This window comes from Anabrus simplex, chromosome 7, assembly GCF_040414725.1.
Source record: "Anabrus simplex isolate iqAnaSimp1 chromosome 7, ASM4041472v1, whole genome shotgun sequence".
NCBI lineage: Eukaryota > Metazoa > Arthropoda > Insecta > Orthoptera > Tettigoniidae > Anabrus > Anabrus simplex.
This window is the reverse complement of record NC_090271.1, coordinates 224,475,132-224,486,250: the sequence shown is the minus strand read 5'-3', so window position 1 is coordinate 224,486,250 and position 11,119 is coordinate 224,475,132.

The window sequence follows — 11,119 nt, the reverse complement described above, 5'->3', positions numbered from 1 at the left end:
ATATAATATAATATAATATAATATAATATAATATAATATAATATAATATAATATAATATAATATAATATAATATAATATAATATAAAATAACCGTATTTATAGAAGTATTCTACTGATAGCTGTTTGGCATTGGGACGTGTAGTAATATGTTGTCAGGTATGTTTTGTTATCACAATTGCAAAGAAGGACATTCCAGTCAACGTTCATTTACGTAATTACTTTTGTCATCCTGTAGATGAAATTATGTCAGTATTTTTCGTTATATTCTGATAAGATTCTTCATCATCATCATCATCATCATCTGTTTACCCTCCAGGGTCGGCTTTTCCCTCGGACACAGCGAGGGATCCCACCTCTACCGCCTCAAGGGCAGTGTCCTGGAGCTTCAGACTCTTGGTCGGGGATACAACTGGGGGAATGACCAGTACCTCGCCCAGGCGGCTTCACCTGCTATGCTGAACAGGGGCCTTGTGAAGGGATGGGAAGATTGGAAGGGATAGGCAAGGAAGAGGGAAGGAAACGGCCGTGGCCTTATGTTAGGTACCATCCCGGCATTCGCCTGGAGGAGAAGTGGGAAACCACGGAAAACCACTTCCAGGATGGCTGAGGTGGGAATCGAACCCACCTCTACTCAGTTGACCTCCCTAGGCTGAGTGGACCCCGTTCCAGCCCTCGTACCACTTTTCAAATTTCGTGGCAGAGCCGGGAATCGAACCCGGGCCTCCGGGGGTGGCAGCTAATCACGCTAACCACTACACCACAGAGGCGGACAAGATTCTTCATATTCAGGTTATTCTTCTCATTAACAGTGTACCGTATCACATGAACTTACGAAATAATTGTTAATACATTACTTTTCTGTTAACTTCCAATCACCTTGTATACAAACCATTTCGGTAGGTATGCGCCATACTTTGTTTCACTATTCGAATGAGTTAACTATACGAGTTACTAACATTTATTCCACATACTACCTCCTACTCCCTAGCAGTTACGTATATAACAATTATAGTGAATATAAACTGTATGCAGTTATTTACAGTTGTTACGTTGTGAGAGAAGTGTATTAATAGGGGGATGCAATACCTTCGCAGTGCCATACCTATAACGTGTTTAAACGTCCCGCGTCAGGACATTCACTCGGTAGTTCACTCGGTACTACCGGGTGATGACGTCACAACAACTGCTCCGCTCCGCTCCGCTCCGTCCCCAGCACTAGTTCTGTTCTGTTCGTGAAGTTGATTTGGGCTCGTTATTTCACCCAGACACAATATGAGCGAGTAGAACTGTACAATAACTCGGTTCTTGAAGTTACGTGACGTCACAGCGGAGCACCGATTCAACTCGAATACTCCGTATAGCGCTGCGGGTGCTTCAGTGAACTTTGCAGCCAGGCTACACTCGCAACACACTGTGCTCTGGTTCAGACTGCAGACTGAGACGTCTGTTCTATTTGTGTTTCCTTATACTACATACTTCTTTGTTTAAAGTTGTTGCACTGTATTTTCTACAGATATTTGTAATAAAAAAGAAGCAGTAATGCCATGAAAGTCCTCCCAAGCATGGCAGTATTTTACTAGCAGTTCAGGTAGAAAATCCGCTACTTGTAAAATTTGCAATCAAATCTATTGTACAGGTGGAGGAACGTCAAATTTATGGATTGATATAAAACAGACTCTTCGTAAGGACATGGTACGAATACAGTTGCACATCGTGAAAGTGCTGTAATTTCAATACTGCAGACGGCACACATACGCGCACGCACACACAGCCTCGGAGCCATTGGAATTAATCAATGAAGGTTGAAATCCCCGACCCGGTCGGGAATCGAACCTGGGACTCTCTGGAACAAAGGCCAGTAAAATAAAGTTATTGGTTTTGCGCCCCACTAACTGCTTTTACGATTTTTGGAGATGCTGCTCTCTGAGTTCTAAATTACTTTTAAATAATTTTATTTTTAAAAGAACAGCGGTTTCTGTTTATTTCGCTTGAAGCTGAAATTATCTTACATAAGGCCTGTACTCAACCACGAAACGAAACATGGCGGGAGTGAAATGTTTGCCCTTGCCCTTGATTTTTATAAATGAAAATTTAGGCCTACATTATTTTAAGGAGATGTAGCCTCTCTACTCAATTTCAGGTTTTCAGTCGGTCCACACTTAATAAGTTTCCAAATGAATTTTGGCAGCTAATTGATTTAAATAATACCGTAATAATAAAATACGGTATGTTTGTTTACCTCTTAGCCGCGTTTCCTGATCCGGGCTAAGTGGTCAGTTTTGTGGCCTCTGATTTACAGAACCCTCGGTTCGATTTCCAGCAGGGTCGACGATCTTAGCCATGTTTGGTTAATTGCTCTAACACGAGGTTTGGATATTTATCTGAAAATTCAGTCAATAATGTGTAATTGTTTTGACGTCTCACTATCTAAGTTTTGACGGTTGTCGGAGACGCCGAGGTGCCGGAATGTTGTCAAGTAGGAATACTTTTACGTGCCAGTAAATCTACCGATACGAGGCTGACGTATCTGAGCACTTTCAAATACCACCGGACTGAGCCAGAATCGAACCTGTCAAGTTGGAGTCAGAAGGCCAGCGCCTCAAGCGTCTGAGTCACTCAGCCCAGCATAATTCAGTCATTAGGAGGCCGAGTTAGGACATAATTAATGAAGTGTAGTGTATTATTGTATCATATGGGCATTTATTAAGTCATAAAGTAATTTTACTTACAAGCAAGTGAGCGTGGCTCAGTAGCCACTATAATTAAAATTGTAGGTTTCTACACAACATATAGGCCTGTAGGACAGTCGTACTGTTCAGAGGGCAGGATGGAGGAAACTACCCGATCTCATCTTCGATACTTCAATCTTTTTTACAATTTGTTTTACGTCACACTAACTCAGATAGGTCTTATGGCGACGATGGGATAGGAAAGGACTAAGAGTGGGAAGGAAGCGGCCGTGGCCTTAAATTAAGGTACAGCCCCAGCATTTGCCTGATGTGTAAATGGGAAATCACGGAAAACCATCTTCAGAGCTGCCGAGAGTGGGGTTCGAGCCCACTATCTCTCGATTGCAAGGTCACAACTGCGCGCTCCTAACCGCACGGCCATCTCGCTCGGTATGCTGTTTCTCATCGTGGTGTTTTGCTTCTGTAAATATGGGCTAAGAGCAATTACAATAATTCATGAAATGTATCAGGGTCCATTTGGATAATTTTAACAAACGTTTGGTTCCTTTGTCCTCAACTCTTGTAGAAGTCTTATATCTATAAAGATATAAACTATAACACTAGCGTATGCTGGAATCAAGACGTGGGCTACCACTAGACTTAGGTTACCCCTTTTCGATGGTTGGTTTAGTGAACGTCAAGCCTTCAGCGTTTTGAGCTGCAGCCAATAGCAAACGGAGAAGCCTGTTGTGTTGTGAAGGCTGCTTCACAAGCTACTGCCCTGGCCTCTGCTACTGCCAATGCTCAACCCCTGATCAGTGGAGATGGTAGCCTAAGGTTTAGGAAATTAAAGTCCGGTTTTGTGGCTAAATCGATAGAATGCTTGCCTTTGGTCCCATGGCCCCGGATCAATTTTCAGAATCAAGCCCCTCATACTGTTAATTCCCCTGGCGTGGGGATTGGGTGTTTATGGCGTCTTCGCCATTCATTTTATCGTCATTAGGACACCACCAAGCCTATATAGATGTCATGCATTATTATTATTATTATTATTATTATTATTATTATTATTATTATTATTATTATTATTATTATTATTATTAAATGCAAATGTTGAATTTTACAGAGGTCGTACCCATCGTTCAGTGGTTTATTAGCTTCCTCGGGAGATCAGTGGTGGTGTCCGACCCATGATCAAGGGTTCGATTCCAACCAACAAAAGAGAATCTGAAAGATTGTATTCCATTTTAGCAGATCTACCTATAAAAGAAATCTATATTACTCCTATAACAGCAGCCCTCTGGGTCTTCCTACAAGGATGTAGAAGTAAACGGAAGTGAAATGCCAGCATTCTGTTATCTATATGATTAAGTCAGGAGTATGAGGTGAGGAAGTATATACGATGAATAACGCATGGTTGATAGCAGTGCAGTGGCGATCTGACAGAACGAAGCCTAGCCCCTAGCACACCTACTCCCCGCTGGTCCCGCTCCTAACCAATATACAGCAGTAGGCCCTATGCCGCGCGGTGCGTGTAGAGGGCAGAGGGACGAGAGTCTGGGCTGCGATAGCAGTCTCCGATGCCTTGCTCTCAAAAATACGTGCGACGTTTTTCCTCACTGCTTTCAAGTTTTGTAATTGGAACAATGTGTCAAATGGTTACATTATAATGTGTTTTAGACTTCCATCATTCTCAGTCGAGGTCCCTACGAGTTAACAAAAAATGTTAACCATACATTTAATTTTTCTTTTAAACAACAATTCACTGGACAAGCCTACACAAGCAACTTCTGTTTTTCACATGTGATGTGTAATTCATTTATTATTTATTTACTTCTTCTTCTTCTTCTTGTTTCCGAATTTGGCCGTCTATGGAACGCATTGAACCTAAGACTTTATCTTCTTCTTCTTCTTCCACAACCTCTTCATCCTTTCACTTCTAATGTTCCTTTCTTTAAATAAAATAGGAACAATTTTTTTCTTTCTTTCTCAGATATGACCAATTTGGGTCTACATTTTGGTGGTTTCTCCTGGAATGTTTTGATGCTGTCCATTCGGCTTCTAAATTCCTTTCTGTTGTGAATCATATCCATTGTAAGTCCACTTCCTATTGCATCTCTTTTTACCTCTTCGACCCACTTCGTTGAAGCCTTCAGTCCAGTGATGTGCTTGAATATTTTCTTAGTCAGCCGTTACTCATCCATTCTTTCTAGATGTCCATATAATTTTAGCCTTCGCTTTCGCATGGTAACAGTGATTGTTTCGGTGTATTTGTAGAGATCATCATTTTTTCTATTCCTCCACTTCCCATCTGCATTTTTCTGTGGCCCTAAAATTTTCCTTAAGATTCTTCTCTCCTTTTCTTCGAGTTCTCGAAGCTCACCCTTTTTATTCATTGTCTGGCTCTCTGGAGCGTAGAGACCCTCTGGCTTTACCACTGTGCTGTAGTGTCTAAGTTTCGCCTTGTAAGATATTGTTCTTTTGTTGTATCTATTCTGGGTTAACCTGTAAGCTAATTCTAGTTTTCTAATTCTTGCCTTATTCGCCTCTTTATCCAATCCGCCTCGTTCTATCCGTTCCCCTAGATATTTAAATTTCTCAGTTCTTTTTACAGTCCCATGCTCCACTTCTAAGTGTCTTTCCCCTTGATGTCGATATTCCATGTATTCCGTCTTTTCACATGAGACTTTGAGACCCGTTTCGTTTTCTCAGCGATCTCATGTAGAGTATTCAGCATAATTTGGGCATTTTCTCGGTTGTGAGCTAAGAGAGCAAGATCATCTGCGAAAGCCAAACACTTAATTTTTAAGTTCTGTCCTTTCCTCCCGAAATGTATTCTCCTTATTCCTTTCACTTCCAAAGCTTTCTCCCAGGTTCTAATGATTTTTTTGTAGAACAATGTTAAAGAGAAGTGATGATAGGCAGTCCCCTTGTCTGACTCCAATTTTTATTTCAAATGGTTCAGACATTTTACAGAAGAATTAATTAATTAATTTATTTATTTATTTATTTATTTATTTCACAATCTGAAGGTACGCCAGCCGAATCCCAATTACGTTCCTTCTTGACATATCACATTTACAAAATAAATTCATCAAAATAATAATAATAATAATAATAATAATAATAATAATAATAATAATAATAATCGTAATATTTTTACGAGGGAATATGGAAAATCTTCAATAAGACGCATGTAAGGGTCCGCACTTCACAAGTGTGTGGGACTCTTACCCACAAAAACCACACACCCTCCTCCCACGATGTATGTTTCCGACTCGGAAACGCTCTCGCATTACTTCAGGACGTTGTCGTGCATGAAGTCTCTTATGCTTATCCTTCTTCTTCTTCCTTCATTTCTCCTTTATTGTAGCTCATGGGCATCTAAATCTCTTTTCTTGTGACCCAATATACTGAGCCCATAATTCTACCCTGCTGAAATTTCAACTACAAGATAGAGAGCATCCATATTGTTATTGCAAGCTCATCCTGTGTTCCGTGGCGGGATGCGACCCTCCAAGCATCGAACGAGGTCGGAACATTTGGGAAGACCTCGGGTAATTAATAATGACATTCTGGATAATAACCCTCATTGTGAGAGATTTCGGTACTGCCATTAACAAATAAATAAATAAATAATTAAGCATTTTGGGAAATATTCGATGAAGCTAAAGTCTACAGGGTGGAAATGTATTTAATTAGGCTCGGAGAGAAGGTGGCATCCATACTGGCAAAGTAGTGTGCACGTGTCAAGGACATACAGTCAAAATAAGCTGGAACCATTGTGCATGGAATTAAATAATTACACCCGTTATAGAAACAGGAAAAAATCAGCAAACGACACCATAGTGACTGGAAAAATAGGTGGAATCTCTGGGGTGAGTCTCGACTAAATCGGTTCAGTGGTCATCAGATGGAATGATTGCACAACAGTACATAACGCCAAGCAGAGTGTCCCTAGATAAGGCATAAATACACCCTCTTCAACCAAGAGAGTCAGTCATCATTCAATTGTCCGAGAGGGTGAACCTATGTCGCGTGACATTAAGAAGAGGGCTTAAAGTGTGCGAAATAGACTTGAAGAATATCTAAAGCCAGTTGGCAGTTGGGATGAATATTTTATCAAGTGGTAAATGGTGAACGAAGACAAATTTAGATCTTGAAACATTGTATTTACGATATCCATCACGGTCAGGGAAGAAAATCATAAGTTAAATAATTGTAGGATTCCTGAACTTCTCCATAGGGAGACAGCAGATTCATAGATAGCTCTTGTGAATTATTGCAGACGATGCTATTTTGGTAATCGGTAAGGGAGCACTGTTGTAGTCTGGTAGAGCTAAGGTTGTGTCTCACAGTGTCACATCTGTGGAACACCTGTAGAGGAAAGAGTTGGAGATTTCCGCAAACTGCATAGTTGAATTTTCGACACGAAGCGGGGTTGTTTAACTGTTGTATATGTGTACAGAATACAATTTATGGTTAAGTTTAATAACAATCAATGTGTGTTGCTTCAAGACGAGTGCAAAATCAGTGTATTTATAAGGTAGTATTTAAGCGAAGAATGAGTCCTGCAATTATGAACGGCTAAGTCCAGAGGAGGCTGGCATAATATGAATCCGAGATAATGCCACGCCAAACGGCGCAATTACAGGTCTGTCTAATTTAAATATTATGTTTTGTAGTTAGAAATGTAAATGCTTGTCCCTTTAAATTCATTAATTAATTAATAAATCATAACATCGCATGGTATATGTGGCGTGTGTAAAATTAAGTGTTGCGACGACAATGATGTGTCTTGTCGTTATTCCATTGTGGAGGCGAATTGCCTGTTATTTATGTCAGCGCGCGAGACGCTAAAATGTGTTTAAATTTCTTTAAAAAATAAAAGTGATATTAAATATTGCAATGAAAATCAATGAAATAATGTTCGGGCCGGTAAAATTTACAATAATGATAACGATAAAATAACTGTTATGAGTGTGATAAAGTTAAATAACAACATATCCAATAATAATAATAATAATAATAATAATAATAATAATAATAATAATAATAATAATAATAATAATAATAATCACGTCAGGATAAAATTGTTATGATAAAAATTATGCGTTCAACAGTTATCTAAGAGGGAGTTGCGGTTTATATCGAAATCCAATGATGATAAAGTTAGGGATTTTGGGAAATTTAAATTTTGTGACACCTTGTATCTGTGATACAGAAAATCACTGCATGCTGTTTTGCTGATGAGGTCCGGAAAAAATTCGAGAAGTTAATTGTTATGTCATTATAAAGTTGTTAGGTCATGGGATCGCTTGTATTTAAAAGCGCTTCAAGCAAGAAGAAAATGGACAGTAATTGAAATTAAATATTATGAGAATAGTTAGGAAGATGTTAAATGCAGAGTGAGCCTGTATTTTATGAGTGATGTAGAATAAGCAAGATGCTGAGATTAAGAGACCATGTAGTTCGACGGAAAGAAATTTTTGTGACATAGTGTTTAGGTTGAGGTGTAATATTTCTGAGACAGGCTGTATGAGAGGAGCGATATCCTGTAGCAATCCAGAACGATTGATAAATATAATGGTTGTCAAATCCAAGTGAACGCGTTGTAACGCCTATTGTAAGTACAAGTTGATGTTATCCCATTATTACTATTTTATGATAGGCCGTAGGTAATGGCAGTTAAGTCTAGGTGACGATTCTATTTGATACTAGCGCAGTGCATTTTGTGATAGCCGAACTCACAAACAAAATACATTCTGACACACGGTCAAGATAATACTTAGTTATTGTAAATTGAATTCTATTCTGTATCTTTACGAGACGAAAATATCGCTCATTGAAAACATTGCGGGTGTGAGAATTAATGTTATCAGAATGAGAGTTTAGCATGCTTAGGTTGATGATAAGTTACTTCACTGGACAGTTCAGGATTATCCATGTTTGGAGGTGGTGACATGGAAGGTCAGTTGGAGTCCCACACTCGAGTTATGCCGTGAATATCGTGATGGTAGTGATTGGTGATTATTGTTTCAGTAATATTGCGTGAAGTCAAACGAGATTTGAGTTGATTTTATTTAGCGAACTTCACCTCATGTGTTTAGATTGTATTGAGGAATAGATTAAACCATTCGAACATGTTGTTTAACTTCGATTTCATGCTTTATTGTAGGAAATAGACACACCAATATTTCCAGGTTCGAGTTCATTTTAGTAGCGAATTTCACTTTGTGTTAAGAGTTTCAACGAGGATCAGATTTAAATATCCGGGCATTGTTATAAAGTTTCGATTTCGCCTGGCAGTATGAATGATGTGTAGATACCACAACGTTAACTTTAACGATAGATTTAGGGTGCCGCGTGTATTATATAATTTAAGGATGTGTAGGTCCGCCTCTATGGTGTAGTGGTTAGTGTGATTAGCTGCCACCTCCGGAGGCCCGGGTTCGATTCCCGGCTCTGCCACGAAATTCGAAAAGTGGTACGAGGGCTGGAACGGGGTCCACTCAGCCTCGGGAGGTCAAATGAGTAGAGGTGGGTTCGATTCCCACCTCAGCTATCCTGAAAGTGTTTTTAGTGCTTTCCCACTCTCCTTCTTAAGGCCACGGCCGCTTCCTTCCCTCTGCCTTGTCTATTCCTTCCCATCTTCCTATCCCCCACAAGACCCCAGTTCAGCATAGCAGGTGAGGCCACTTGGGCGAGGTACTGGTCATTCTTCCCAGTTGTATCCCCCGACCCAATGTCTCACGGTCCAGGACACTGCCCTTGAGGCGGTAGAGGTTGAATCCCTCGCTGAGTCCGAGGGAAAAACCAATCCTGGAGTGTAAACAGATTAAGAAAGAAAGAAAGAAAGAAAGAAAGAAAGAAAGAAAGTATGTGTAGACACTGTAACGTTGATTCAGTGACAGGATTAGGACGTCGTCTGTACGTTTTGCTAATCGCCTTGAACGATGTTAGTGTTTGCAGTAGCCTAGTGGATAAGAGTGTGAAAGATGTTAGCAGGTGCTATTACGGCTACGTTTCGACATAATTCTTACTAGCCAGAAGGTGCTCCCATAATAGCGTCGCATCAGTAGCGGCATGAATGTAAGGGTTATCCTATGTGGAAACCTGGCTAATGGAGACTGATCACTACTACTTAGCCGCGTGTGTTCAAGTTCGACGAACTTTCGTTTTCTATTTTCTTTATTTTACTTTAAGATTTATTGTTCGGGTGTCCGATATATTATGATAGTGTCGTGTGTTGACACTTAGTTGATTTATGCAGGATTTACACTACGAATTGGTTTCGATTCGTCAGCTGTTAATATATTTTATTTTCATTTTTCGTTATTCAAATTATTTATGTGAGACGTTGATCTAACGATCATTTGTAGTTTGGTTTAATGGGACAAGTGTAGGTAGATAAATTTGTAATTGTAGTCGAAGTTATAGAAAATAGGAAAGATATCCTGTTGTTTGTTTTAGGCCTATATTGTGGACTTGTATTTTAACGAATTTGACGACGTAACTCTTTCATAACCTGAAAGTTGGTTTAGTAAGTAAACATTTTCAAGTGATTTAGGCCTATCACTTTTCTTTAACTTCAGTGTTTGGCGTTTCTTCTAAATGCATAATGAATTAATGTTTTCCTGTATTTTGCAATTTTGTTCCTTCAGAACGTTAACGTAAGATCCCATCGGATCAAGTGCTGTTGGTTCCTTCTGAACATCTGTTTGGAGTGATGCATGTTTCAGCATCGCCATTCCACTGTAACTTGAAGGGTGTCACGAGACGACAATGCACGGTGGAATTTTATTTTTGATTGTGACAATTGCTGTTAACTTGTACTAAACACCATGCTTTCAATTATATTTCGCAACCGATCCAAAGCAACTGATAATCGATTTGGTTCGATTAAGGATCCATTTGGGGGATGTTCCAATATCCGATAGGATAGTCGACTGGTGGATAAAATTAATTAAATGTAAATCGGGAATTCTACTGGTTGATGGTCAGATTTTCCGCGGATTGTGTAGATTAACTCTCAGTTATCGTTTGGATTAATGTTGCCCCATTTTCAAGTTTTCTATTCCTTTTCTGGGTTTTGCTGTCCACGAATTTTACATTGCGTTTTCATTCTCTGGAAGACAGTAGTAAACAATTTCAAGATAACTTTACCACTCACGTTACGTATTGTGACTGCGTTAAAACGTTGTGAAAATTTAATAGACTTTTCTTGCCTATTTAATGAATAAATTATCGTGATTTACATTGAATAAATATTTTAGTAAGCACATTTTTGCTCCTCATTTGAAGAAAGCTAGTTATGCTCTCCTCTGAACCCTACCGTTTGGTCGATGAAGTGACAGAAAAAACTCTCAACGACCCCAAGATCCAAGAGTATGGTACCGTACGAGATTGCTCTACCGAAGCAGCCGAGGCAGACGACCCACGATGGAAC